We start from the raw sequence: 14,738 nt of genomic DNA on the forward strand, positions 1-14,738 counted from the left end.
TAGTGAGGCTATATACAGGGGGTACCAGTACAGAGTTAATGTGCGGAGGCACCGGTTAGTTCAGGTAATTGGCTGGCACCAGTTTTATTTATCGGCTGAATTTCTTTATAGGCAAATAGTCGACTATTACCGGCTAACGGAAACCCTGACTGGTGTTGAAAATTCTGCATTGGCTTTGATACTCTGGTTGGTTAGAGATGATCCAATTGCGGATGACTTTGTTTTGTACAACATTTTGACATCACCGCAAATTACTTCAATGATGGCCGTCTCAGACTGAAGTATGTAGTGAACGATAGAGCAGCGGAAAAATTCAGTTTGAGCCATCAGGCAAAGAGCTGGAGGAAATGAGCGTCAGAGCTTGTTCTTGTAAAGGGCAATGCATGGCAGCTAAAAACGGTTCTATTTGGCTCCAGAAAACAGTAAGCAGACCTCTTAGTTTTCATCCCTAAATGTCACCAGTGCGATATCTGTACTTCAAACACTTTTATTTTTTATTTTTACCAAAGCCTTAAAGCCCACACAGTTATTAGCTTCCCCTTTCATTACTGGGATAGATTAGGCTAATCTTGCCTGAGTTGGGGAGGATGACCACAGAAAGTTGAGTAGGATAATCTTCCCTGAGTTGGGGAGGATTCAGACTGCCCCAATCTCTGAAAGTTGAGAGCGTAATTATATGTCGTCATTGTCAGTTTGAGATGTGTCATTTTGAGATATTTTTATAGACTTAAGAGCAGCCCACTTCCTGTTGCATTTCTCAATGACTCTTTCTGATGCAAGCACTTTCATCATAATATGCTGTACATGTCGCCATGGCAGCCTGAAGGCTAATGTGCAGTTATGCATGTGCATAAGATATTTCAGCTGAGGGACACTGCCTGCCATACCACGACAGAGTCAGCACCTGAGACTCTAACCACACACACACACACACACACACACACACACACACACATCCTCCATTAGTTAGTGATCGAGTCAGAAACCTTGCTTAGGACATGCCATACCCTCAGTACATCAGGATATAAATATAGCCACCATCTGAGGGGGACACAGACCCTGCCTATGCCCTGGGTTTACTGCAAAGAGACTTGTCAGGACAAATATTCCTCTCTCTCACACATGCGCATGAACACACACACTCACACACACTCTGAGGGTGTCCTGCAAGACCGGAAACCTTTACAAAGACAAACTCCCCTTTCTAGGTGCATTATTCTTACCAGAAGAAAACTAAGAAGAGTCCTTTTGTACTAAAACAATTGGTCGTCATTTTAGCTTTTCACTCACTGTAAAACTCATACAAAGGACAGTGAGGTCAGTGATTTCCAGCACGTCTGAGTCAGCAGTAGTGTAATAAGTGAAGAAAGACGCCGTTGTTTAGGAACAGTTTCCGTACCAGTGACGCACATTTTTCTTTATGGCAAATCAAGTCTGACATTTTAAATCGGAAATTACAAACTTTATTAGCCTTTTTAAACCTTGAATATACTACAAGTTTGCATTTTGTACTGTGCAGGAAAATTTGTAGCTACAAAAGAGTGATCAAATTAAGATCCTACATCTGTAAGGAATAGTTGTTTTATCTGCTCTGGGGACTTCTAAAAGGAGAAAAACTGACGAGTAGACTGCGTGAGGATATCAAACTCGTATAGCCTAGTAATGCATGGTGTGCAGTGCACCTGAGGGAAAACGCCGTCCTCTGCCAATTTGTCCTCTCCTGTTGGTCAGGAGAAAAAGTGTGTGTTTGTTCATGTCTCTGTGCCAGCAAGCTTGTGAGCATGAGTAAGCATGCTTACGTGTACATGTTTGTGTGCATGCGTGTGTGGTTGTCTCTGCATAAAAGTCAAGTTATTTTGGCATTGATTATTTTCCCAGCTGACATGCACTGTGCTGAAGCCCCATATATTGTATCCAGCAAGCCTACGTGGCTGAAGCATATTGGTTTCCTTACCCTGTAAGCAGCCCACAGCTGAATGTAATTGGGGACCCCTCCTATCCAGCAAGCCTACGAGGCTGCTAGGGAACTTGACTTATGGCTCCCAGCATTTCATGATGCTGATGGTTATAACTCTGGCACTTCTGACTGAGCTATGTCTCTCATTATACATTTCTGCCTCGTACATTTACGAGACGTTATGTGTGTGTGTGTGTAGGCTATAACAAACTGCCGTCTCACTCTCGCTCTCATATATATATGTGTGTGTGTGTGTGTGTGTGTGTGTGTGTGTGTGTGTGTGTGTGTGTGTGTGTGTGTGTGTGTGTGTGTGTGTGTGTATTTGTATTTTCTACACAGTTGGTGCGTCCTGCCTATTGCTTTTCCGCCCAGGCCAGTGACAGGTTTGAAGAACGATCAGATTAGGAGTTGCAGCAGAGGGATTGCTGGACCATTAAATAGCCGGGATCAAAGTCGTCCTCAGCCCCTCAAAGCAGCAGAGATGTCATTAGAACTCTAACCGAGGGGGAAAATCAAGCTGTTTGATCAAAGTCATGTTATGAGGAGACAAAGCCCGTAGTCACCGGTGCGCCGGTAAATTGCCACCCCCTTCTGCAGTCCTAGATAGACTCTCACACACTCTGCTGATGAGCACTAGAGCAAACACATGTGACAGCCTATCTAGGCAGACTGCAGAGAATATATAGAAGCACAATCATGGACCCTGAAGGGATTTCCTACTTCTGTGTCTTTACTGAGAGCCATCTTAAATAACATGGCCATTTTTATTTCAAAGTTTGCATTACATTTTCCAAACATCTGTAATTGAAAACTAAAGAAAAGAGCTAGGTAAGCTGATAATGTATTATCATGTTAGACAGTGTGTTTTTCTCTGTGCTTGCTGTTCAGTAGACTCTAGCAACATCAATCTGCCTCATGCTACAGAAACAGTAGATAGACATCTGCCCTGTGGGGCGTTCTGGCTCACATAAGGTTTACTTGATTTTCTTCATTTCCAGTTTCTCTGTGTATAGGTCAATACAGCTTAGCTACGTGCTAAGCTGAAGGACAGAGCGGGCTGATCTGTGGAGTATTACCATACCCTCTTCTCTGGTGGTCTCCTATGTGCCTTCTCAAAACACAGAAGTGTCTAGACTACAAGTACACCCCCTGGACAGGATGCTAGTCAGTTGCAGGGCTTTACCCCCAATCCATCTCCTTAATGCTGAGTGCAGAGATCCATCCGGCCCATTCTTTGTGTTTGGTGTGACTCGACCAGGAAGCTATGTGTCATCTGTTTTGTGGTTCTGGGTACATGAGTCAGGGTTCAGGTTGCACTGTGTCCTGTCCTGCCACTTGCTGGCTGACTGGGAGCTGAACCACAGGACTGACATGTTGAGGACAGACAGACTGACTGCTCTGACTGACTGCTCTGGGCTTTTAGGAATAAACAGACCTGGTAAATAGAGCAGAGGTGCCTGGGTAAGGACCGGCTGGGGAGAGAGGTGACTGAGGAGAAGGTGGACTGGACTCACTGGTGTCAGGCCCTCAAGCAGGTAGGCAGAGGGGGCTATAGCGTGTGGGGTTTCTAGCTATCAATACACAGTTGTTTGGGGAAATGGATGGAATAGTGCAGTTCAACCCATGTAATAAGCCCCTCAGAAGGTTGATGTTACACTCATCCAGTGAGTCAACGTCTAGATATTCACTACATCACATCGGTTCTGACTGAGCCAAGACCTCAAGAGACTGTTTCCTAAAGAACTGCAAAGTCATTTTCTTCCACAGAGAATAGCCTAGATTTGAATAGTGTGGATTTTGAGACAAGCTTAAGGAGCTTGGTGTTTTTTTGTCTTGTAACAAAAGTAAATGTTCTCACACTAGAAGCGGTCAAGATGCAGTCATATAGAACTCAGAGAATTCATTCGTGGATGAGATGGGATCGATTAGCTGTCAGAGAAATCGCTGTATTGTCAGTCCACCGCCTTGAAAGACACTCTAACGAGTGGCTTTCTCTGAGGCAGAAGAGAAATCAATTCCTTGTCTTCAGCTGGGGTGATGACGGCAGTGTGGGCTAGTGTTGTCCAACTCTGTAGTGCTGGCTACAATAGGCCAGATCAGATGGCTATCAGGACGGATTTTATTCACTAAGCCTATCTGCTCTGCTCTTCTCTGCGCTCCACAGTTTACACAGACCTCATGACATAAGATGGGATTGTAAAGACAGGACCAACTGTCCTGGCAAGAAGCCATTTTTAGGCAGCGGTTGTTTTGTTTTGGCTGAAAGAGATTTATTGTAACTTATCGTGATTTATGGTCCAGGAGATGTTTTGATCATATTCACGCCTCATAGTTGCACAGATCATTTATCTGCTTGATGATGCTTATGAATGACTTTCACAGCAGAGCATAACATTCTTTACAATACAGTGAAGTACAATGCATTGTAACACATGTTCATGATTGAAATGGGAGTTCAAAAGTTCACTTTTTGAATGATTTGAAATGGGTACTGGTTATCTCTTGGCTGCTGAAATAAGGTGACTTATGCTAAGTGTAAGCCTAACAACCATTCTTTCTTGATAGCCAAGTGACCTAGACCCCAAAGGCTATTCAATTTACAAAATCGGATTTAAAAGCTTGGAAGAGTAACCCTCCAATAATGCTGCCTGCTGGCAAGTTTAGTTTGACATTTGATTTGAACTCTCTACTATTTTGGATTGTACAGCGAATCTGCCACAGAAACAAGCGTTGTCGTTTTGATGAAATGGCGCTTAAGTAAAGTTTGTTTGTTTAACAGTGTTTGTGATGAGCAAATGTCTATTTGCTTTTGTGTTGTTGGCTCTGTTCTGAAATGAGCAAACGCTACCTGAGTATATTGTACATCTGCCAAAACAGACATTCTATATATAGTCTCTGTATATTGTTTCATAGTTGACTAGACGTAGAGTACTTTAAATATTAGAATCTAGGCATCACTGGTCTATCCACAGTGCATATTCATTCTGTTCAGGCCACATTGGAGGCTGTTTTACCATCGCCCATTTTAACCATCAGTCGATCACCTTTTCTGTCCTTCTCTAGCAATTAAATAATTTTGTAATGATTGCCTAGCCAAAATCTTGAACAGCCACATTATATTGGGAAGGTTGTGTTTTAAGAGTGGCCAGTGACAGCGTAGCCTGCTGGAGTTAGTCAGGGCACCACCTGGCCCGTTTTTCTTCTAAATGTGGCCTATTAAAGATATTCAGAGGGATAACAGAACAGAGAAGATATCCAACTGATCCCAAATGATTCCCACTTTCAAGGAGCGAGGCTGCAGTGGAGCAGGTTGAGAGCTTCAAGTTCCTTGGTTTCCACATCACCAACAAACTATCATGATCCAAACACACCAAGACAGTCGTGAAGAGGGCACGACAAAGCCTATCAGAAACTTTCTGTCCGAAAATGATGCAGAAAAATGTATCCATGCTTTTGTTACTTCTAGGTTAGACTACTGCAATGCTCTACTTTCCGGCTACCCGGATAAAGCACTAAATACACTTCAGTTAGTGCTAAATACGGCTGCTAGAATCCTGACTAGAACCAAAATATTTGATCATACTACTCCAGTGCTAGCCTCCCTACATTGGCTTCCTGTTAAGGCAAGGGCTGATTTCAAGGTTTTACTGCTAACCTACAAAGCATTACATGGGCTTGCTCCTACCTATCTTTCTGATTTGGTCCTGCCGTACATACCTACACGTACGCTACGGTCACAAGACGCAGGCCTCCTAATTGTCCCTAGAATTTCTAAACAAACAGCTGGAGGCAGGGCTTTCTCCTATAGAGCTCCATTTTTATGGAATGGTCTGCCTACCCATGTGAGAGACGCAGACTCGGTCTCAACCTTTAAGTCTTTATTGAAGACTCATCTCTTCAGTAGGTCCTATGATTGAGTGTAGTCTGGCCCAGGAGTGTGAAGGTGAACGGAAAGGCTCTGGAGCAACGAACCGCCCTTGCTGTCTCTGGCTGGCCGGTTCCCCTCTCTCCACTGGGATTCTCTGCCTCTAACCCTATTACAGGGGCTGAGTCACTGGCTTACTGGTGCTCTTTCATGCCGTCCCTAGGAGGGGTGCGTCACTTGAGTGGGTTGAGTCACTGACGTGATCTTCCTGTCTGGGTTGGCGCTGGCGCCCCCCCTTGGGTTGTGCCGTGGCGGAGATCTTTGTGGGCTATACTCGGCCTTGTCTCAGGATGGTGAGTTTGTGGTTGAAGATATCCCTCTAGTGGTGTGGGGTCTGCTTTGGCAAAGTGGGTGGGGTTATATCTTTCCTGTTTAGCCCTGTCTGGGGGTATCATTGGATGGGGCCACAGTGTCTCCTGACCCCTTCTGTCTCAGCCTCCAGTATTTATGCTGCATTAGTTTATGTGTCGGGGGGCTAGGGTCAGTTTGTTATATCTGGAGTACTTCTCCTGTCTTATCCGGTGTCCTGTGTGAATTTAAGTATGCTCTCTCTAATTCTCTCTTTTTTTTCTCTCTCGGAGGACCTGAGCCCTAGGACCATGCCTCAGGACTACCTGGGATGATGACTCCTTGCTGTCCCCAGTCCACCTGGCCGTGCTGCTGCTCCAGTTTCAACTGTTCTGCCTGCGGTTATGGAAGCCTGACCTGTTCACCGGACGTGCTACCTGTCCCAGACCTGCTGTTTTCAACTCTCTAGAGACAGCAGGCGCGTAGAGATACTCTTAATGATCGTCTATGAAAAGCCAACTGACATTTACTCCTGAGGTGCTGACTTGCTGCACCCTCGACAACTACTGTGATTATTATTATTTGACCATGCTGGTCATTTATGAACATTTGAACATCTTGGCCATGTTCTGTTATAATCTCCACCCGGCACAGCCAGAAGAGGACTGGCCACCCCTCATACCCTGGTTCCTCTCTAGGTTTCTTCCTAGGTTTTGGCCTTTCTAGGGAGTTTTTCCTAGCCACCGTGCTTCTACACCTGCATTGCTTTCTGTTTGGGGTTTTAGGCTGGGTTTCTGTACAGCACTTTGAGATATCAGCTGATGTAAGAAGGGCTATATAAATACATTTGATTTGATTATTCCCCCTCAGGACACTGAAAATATTTGGCATGGGTCCTCAGATCCTCAAAAGGTTCTACAGCTGCACCATCGAGAGCATCCTGACTGGTTGCATCACTGCCTGGTATGGCAACTGCTCGGCCTCCGACCGCAAGGCACTACAGAGGGTAGTGCGTACGGCCCAGTACATCACTGGGGCCAAGCTTCCTGCCATCCAGGACCTCTATACCAGGCGGTATCAGAGGAAGGCCATAAAAATTCAAGGACTCCAGCCACATTAGTCATAGACTGTTCTTTCTGCTACTGCACGGCAAGCGTTACCGGAGCGCAAGTATAGGTCCAAAGGTCTTAACAGCTTCTACCTCCAAGCCATAAGACTCCTGAACAGCTAATCAAAGAGCTACCCAGACCCCTCTTTTACACTGCTGATACTCTCTGTTTATTATCTATGCATAGTCACTTTAACTCTTTAACTCTACCTAAATGTACATATTACTTCAATTACATTGACTAACCGGTGCCCCCTCACATTGACTCTGTACCGGTACCCCCTGATTTATAGCGTCGCTATTGTTATTTTACTACTGCTGTTGAATTATTTGTTACTTTTACTTTCAAAAAATGTTTTTACTTATGAAAAAAAAGTGTTAACTTCTTAAAGCATTATTGGTTAAGGTCTTGTAAGTAAGCATTTCACTGTAAGGTCTACACCTGTTGTATTCGGCGCATGTGACGAATAACATTTGATTTGATTTGAAATGGCACTCTATATTTGCTATATATTCCACTACTTTTGACCAGGGCCAATAGGGCTCTGGTCAAAGGTAGTGCACTATGTGCAGCCATTTGGGACAAAAGTAGTGCACTATAAGGAATTTGGATGCAGACCAAAGTCCTGGGGCCTCATTTATTAATATTGGGTAGAACTATTCTAAAATACTACTTACTCACGGAGTTTAGAATGTCCGTACGCATAGAAGAAGTGTGATTTATCAAACAGTCCCACGAGCATCATAGCACACTGGTAGGAGATAACTTTTGATAAATACCAGTTGTTCTCAGTGCTTGTGCATGACCATGACTATTTACATTTCGAAACGCGCCTAATTAACCATATATGGTCAAAATCATCCCTTTAATACCCTTTACAGCACTGTATCATGAAATAGCCATACAAAGGTGCAACTGAAAAAAACTAAGAAAAAAGGCTGTAGTAGAGGTGCTAGTGTCAGATCATTTTTATTTAACCTTTATTTAACCAGGTAAGACCCATCGAGGTTAAAAACCTATTTTACGAGGGCGACCTGGCAAGAAGACTAAACAGGGAAGTAGCAGCATGTACATAAAATACTAAATACACACAAAAGACAAAGTGTCATAAGTTACAGATACAATTGAAGATTAGAAACAGCTGCAGCTATCACAATCCAATTGAGTAAAACAAAAAGGTTTGATTTGGCTCGCTCAGTTGTGGTTTGACCAGTAAAACTGCTACAACGAGAGGACCATTAGGACAATTCAAGTTGCTTTAGCAATGGCAAATATACTTCAAATGAGTAGGCAACACACCAATAAGCCATCCATCCAGCTGTAGAGACAGCTCCCTGCTGTAGGCATATTGCTGTTTTGCAGAATAAACGAGTCGTACATTACACCTGGTCACCTTGCCACCACATTCAGCAGCATTTTTTTGAGCATCACATAACCTGCACATAGTGGAAGCCTTTTCTGTTCGTTTTGGGATGGTGCTTTTATGGCGATGTGGGCGTCATCTGTTGCTTCGTTTTGTAGGCTATTTTGGAACCCATTGATGGCAGAGAAACCCCCCTTGATTTTAACCTGCTGTGCGATGGTGTTTGGAAATTGTATGTTAGTTCATTTTGCCGAAGATTGCATCCAAAACATTAGCTCATCGAGGGATGTGAGATGCCGATAGCACTTTGATGTGCACCAGAATAGCATATGTTTCTGAAATCCTCACAAAGATCCTATATGATTGGTTCTGGGAAACGGTATCTTATGAGCCAATCAGTACCCTCTGCAACAAAGTCCCACCTGTCTCTAAAAACACGCTTTCTGCGAAATGCAGTGTGTGCCAAATCTTCCAACAGAGCAATATCAGCCATCTCTCATTTCATTTCCCATTATCTCAGTCTTTTATAGTATTTCAACAATGGTTTCACTTTCACACGTGCCCTGTGAGAGTCTCCTCTGAACAGTTGATGTTGCGATATGTCTATTACTTTAAGTATTTATTTGGGCTGCAATTTCTGAGGCTGGTAACTCTAATGAACGTATCCTTTACAGCAGAGGTAACTCTGGGTCTTCTATTCCTGTGGCTGTCCTCATGAGAGCCAGTTTCATCATAGCGCTTGATGGTCCATCCTGACCGGTTGCATCACTGCCTGGTACGGCAATTGCTCGGCCTCCGACCGCAAGGCACTTCAGAGGGTAGTGCGTACGGCCCAGTACATCACTGGGGCAAAGCTGCCTGCCATCCAGGACCTCTATACCAGGCGGTATCAGAGGAAGGCCCTAAAAATTGTCAAAGACCCCAGCCACCCCAGTCATAGACTGTTCTCTACTACCACATGGCAAGCGGTACCGGAGTGCCAAGTCTAGGACAAAAAGGCTTCTCAACAGTTTTTACCCCCAAGCCATAAGATTCCTGAACAGGTAACCAAATGGTTACCCGGACTATTTGCATTGTGTGCCCCCCCCCAACCCCTCTTTTACGCTGCTGCTACTCTCTGTTTATCTTATATGCATAGTCACTTTAACTATACATTCATGTACATACTACCTAAATTGGCCCGACCAACCAGTGCTCCCGCACATTGGCTAACCGGGCTATCTGCATTGTGTCCCACCACCCGCCAACACCTCTTTTCACGCTTCTGCTATTCTCTGTTCATATATGCATAGTCACTTTAACGATACCTACATGTACATACTACCTCAATAAGCCTGACTAACAGGTGTCTGTATATAGCCTTGCTACTCTTTTTTTCAAATGTATTTTTACTGTTGTTTTTATTTCTTTACTTACTTACCTACACACACACACATACCTTCTTTTTTTCCCCCGCACTATTGGTTAGAGCTTGTAAGTAAGCATTTCACTGTAAGGTCTATACCTGTTGTATTCGGCGCACGTGACAAATAAACTTTGATTTGATTTTTGCGACTGCTCTTGAAGAAACTTTCAAAGTTAATTAAAATGCATTCCTGGTGACTACCTCATGAAGCTGGTATACCAAGAGAGTGTTCAAAGCTGTCATCAAGGCAAAGGGTGGCTACTTTGAAGAATCTCAAATATAAAAAGTAGAAAATAGTAAAAATAAAGAAAAACCCTGGAATGAGTAGGTGTGTCCATACTTTTTACTGGTACTGTATATATTTTCCCATTCTATACCCTTTAGACCTCTAAGCACAGCTCTATTGTGCCTCCCACATCACTGTGTTTCTCTCTGTCTCTGTCTCTCTCAATCTCTCTCTCAATCTGTCTTTATTCAGCTCTCTGTCTCTCTCAATCTCTCTCTCAATCTGTCTTTATTCAGCTCTCTGTCTCTCTCAATCTCTCTCTCAATCTGTCTTTATTCAGCTCTCTGTCTCTCTCAATCTCTCTCTCAATCTGTCTTTATTCAGCTCTCTGTCTCTCTCAATCTCTCTCTCAATCTGTCTTTATTCAGCTCTCTGTCTCTCTCAATCTCTCTCTCAATCTGTCTTTATTCAGCTCTGTCTCTCTCAATCTCTCTCTCAATCTGTCTTTATTCAGCTCTCTGTCTCTGTCTCTCTCTCTCAATCTGTCTTTATTCAGCTCTCTGTCTCTCAATCTCTCTCAATCTGTCTTTATTCAGCTCTCTGTCTCTCAATCTCTCTCAATCTGTCTTTATTCAGCTCTCTGTCTCTCTCAATCTCTCTCTCAATCTGTCTTTATTCAGCTCTCTGTCTCTCTCAATCTCTCTCTCAATCTGTCTTTATTCAGCTCTCTGTCTCTCTCAATCTCTCTCTCAATCTGTCTTTATTCAGCTCTCTGTCTCTCTCAATCTCTCTCTCAATCTGTCTTTATTCAGCTCTCTGTCTCTCTCAATCTCTCTCTCAATCTGTCTTTATTCAGCTCTCTGTCTCTCTCAATCTCTCTCTCAATCTGTCTTTATTCAGCTCTCTGTCTCTCTCAATCTCTCTCTCAATCTGTCTTTATTCAGCTCTCTGTCTCTCTCAATCTCTCTCTCAATCTGTCTTCATTCAGCTCTCTGTCTCTGTCTCTCTCAATCTCTCTCTCAATCTGTCTTTATTCAGCTCTCTGTCTCTCTCAATCTCTCTCTCAATCTGTCTTTATTCAGCTCTCTGTCTCTGTCTCTCTCAATCTCTCTCTCAATCTGTCTTTATTCAGCTCTCTGTCTCTCTCAATCTCTCTCTCAATCTGTCTTTATTCAGCTCTCTGTCTCTCTCAATCTCTCTCTCAATCTGTCTTTATTCAGCTCTCTGTCTCTGTCTCTCTCAATCTCTCTCTCAATCTGTCTTTATTCAGCTCTCTGTCTCTGTCTCTCTCAATCTCTCTCAATCTGTCTTTATTCAGCTCTCTGTCTCTCGCTCTCTCTGAGATTGTGATAGCTGGCTCTGCAATCAGGAGACTACATACTGTCCCTCTCTCTAATGGTAACGAGCCCCAGGTCTAATCAAACGGACGATTTGAATTTAACAAATTTACTGTACTTATTATCGTAACAAATGCACTGATACGGGGAAATTATATATAGCCTGTCAAGATATGTTGCATGAATTCACAATGGAAATACAATTACATCAACATTTTTTACATTTATTATTAGGCCTACGCTCACAATTTCACAAATGTATCTCTCTTTCTCTCGCAATATGTCTCGTTCGCTCTCTGTCTTCCCCATCGTCTCACCAATTCTCTTTTTTTTCTCTTCTCTCTTGCTCTCTCTCGCGCTCTTTCTCGCTTTCTCTCGTGCTCTTTCTCGCTTTCTCTCACACTCTTTCTCGCTTTCTCTCGTGCTTTCTCTCGTGCTCTTTCTCGCTTTCTCTCGTGTTCTCTCTCAGATTTTGATAGCTGGCTCTGCAATCAGAGAGAGGGACCGTATGTACTGTCCTAAAGATAATGAGCCGATTTGAATTCCGTTCAGGGTCCACTTCATTACCTCAATCCTCTGATGCTATCAAGGTTTAAGCACATAATGATGAGAATCCCTGTAGAGTAGGGTTGGGCGATATCCAGATTTAGTAAACGGTGTATCGACCAAGCCTACTGTAGAGTAGACGGACAGATGGATCCAGTGCAACACTGAAGGCCCCTCACAGTGCTGTGTTGAGAGGTAGGTTTCCTGGTGCTCCCTTTTATAGAAGCACCAGGAGACCAATCCAAGGCCCTACTAACGACAGTAGCAGAACGTTTCTTCTTCCTGAGGGGAGAGGAGTGACAGAATAGTGCACAGAACCCCCACTGATCGAGGTGTTGCAGTACATTTCGGGACTTCCTCTACATTTTGTTTCCCAACCTGCTGTAATATTAATGGACAAATGTACAATCTTGTTTTCTATGATGCAACCAATTAGGGGAATGGATTGTGTTGTGAAACATTTCTAAGCGTTATGAATTCTGTAGACATTTGATCATACTTTCCCAGGTTGTTGTGGTTTGGGAATGCACCTTTTAACAGTAGGACAACCACTTGAGATGTGACAGGAGACGTCATGGCGGCGGCAATATTGAGAATAAAATATTAGCACCCCAGGGAGGTGAGGTGTATGTACGTGCTCTAACCCTGATGGGCTCTGAGTGAGCCTGGAAGGACAAAGTATGCCACATCCTGTCAGCTCTCTGGAGGCTGCTCGCCTGGAGCCGCACCCGACAGCCATCTGGCTGCTAATGTATTCACTGACACTCGACACACACATGCACACACACGCAAACGCTAACCACGGACACACACACACACAACAGTCACATACACAAACACAACAAACACATAGCACTCACACACACACATATGCACACAGTGACTTCTTATTGCCTCAAAGTACACGTCTTGCATAAGTCCAACTTTTTGTAGTTCACTTTTTTGTCTGTTTTTCTGCCTTTAACTTCAGTTGAGTAGATATTAATTTCATTGCCCTTTTTACTAGCCTGTACAGTTATATAGCCGAACTGTATCTTTTATTGCAGCTTTGCTTGAGAGGAAGTTGAGTACAAATATTAACAATGAAGAGCGAGATGCCGTTAGCTTGTTCTTTATTCCAGACATGTACTTTCCTTTCCTGTGTGATGTGTGTTTCCCAGGGGGAGAGCAGCAAGGGGTCTGTCCAGTTTGACGTGTCCCAGTATGAAAACTTCTACCTGGTCTGGCTCCTGGAGCAGCTCCTACATGGACCTCCAGGGGCCGCAGTGGGGCCAGGTCACCACTGGACGTAGGAGCAGAGGGCCCTGCTGGGCAGCCTGGAACACAGCATCCTTCTCCTGTCTGACTTCCCCCTGTTTAGCCTCTACATGTGGAGGATAGGGGCTCTCCTCACCCCCTTTTCCGACACCACCACCCAGACCTGAGACTGGCGTTCCAGGAACGAGCATGGCGCCACCACGGCCACACAGGCGTGTAATTCCACCTCCAGGATGTTTCCACTTCAAAGGGCTGCAGAAGTTGGTGCAGATACAGTCAATTTGACTGACATGACAGGATTGAAGAGACAGGACTTAACAAGACTGGAGAAGGAGGTGGTGGGAGGTGCGTTATTCATTGAGGTTGGCTACCTCTTCAGAAGAATAATCTATAAATAGTGTGGCGCTAAACCAAAGCCTGTCATTATTCTTGTTGGGAAAAGTGTGGCAATTAAACAATAAGACCCGAGGGGGAGTGGTACATTATATGGCCAATACACCATGTCTAAGGGCTGTTCTTAAGCACAACTCAACATGGAGTGCCTGGATACAGCCCGTAGCCGTGGTATATTTGCCATATATCACAAACCCCCAAGGTTCCTTACTGCTATTATAAACTGGTTACCAAGGTAATTAGAGCAGTAAAAATAATTGTTTTGACATGCCTGTGGTATACTGTCTTATATACCATGGCTTTCAGCCAATCAGCATTCAGGGCTCGAACCACACAGTTTATAATGTGAAATAGACTACTGTGGCTGGCATTAGAATTACAATGGAAAGCATTGCATTTTTTATGATTATTATAATATTTTTTTTACAGACTGTGAATGTAGAATGGATATACTGAGTGCTGTATGAGCAGGAATATCTTACTGTAAGGAAGGTATGTCCAGAAAGTTTTTAGGCATTTACATTTTCATTTGTTGATTCTATTAGCAAGATGTAGTGAAGTATTGTTACAAATGGATTTGAAAATAAATAAAACCCAAAATGTTCATATTCCAGATTGTATCCTTGATTCAAGTCCATGTAAATATTTAGTTACTGGACTTTGATTGATCGATTAAATAAGTGTTTATAGAAATATGTACTGATATTTAAGACATGATTGTATAGAGATTGTCAGTGACATTAGAGTCTGACTTGTAGTGTTCTAGTGCAGCGATACAGTAAGTCTGACTTGTTGTAGTGTTCTATAGGTAGGATACAGTAAGTCTGATTTACTGCCATGTTCTATAGCAGCGATGGCTGTGTCCTAACAGACTGAACAGGTTATATTAGTGCTGCATGACCCTCCCCAGTTTGTTATCCTCATCTAAATAG

At 43.5% G+C, this 14,738-nt stretch overlaps 1 pseudogene; it reads left to right on the plus strand.

Moving 5' to 3' along the window:
• Nucleotides 1–14,414, plus strand: part of LOC139556162 (meiosis-specific protein MEI4-like) — a 34,589-nt pseudogene extending 20,175 nt beyond the window's left edge.
• The last annotated feature ends 324 nt before the right edge of the window (nucleotides 14,415–14,738 follow it).

The sequence above is a fragment of the Salvelinus alpinus genome, chromosome 27 (genome assembly GCF_045679555.1).
Source record: "Salvelinus alpinus chromosome 27, SLU_Salpinus.1, whole genome shotgun sequence".
NCBI classification, from domain to species: Eukaryota; Metazoa; Chordata; class Actinopteri; order Salmoniformes; family Salmonidae; genus Salvelinus; species Salvelinus alpinus.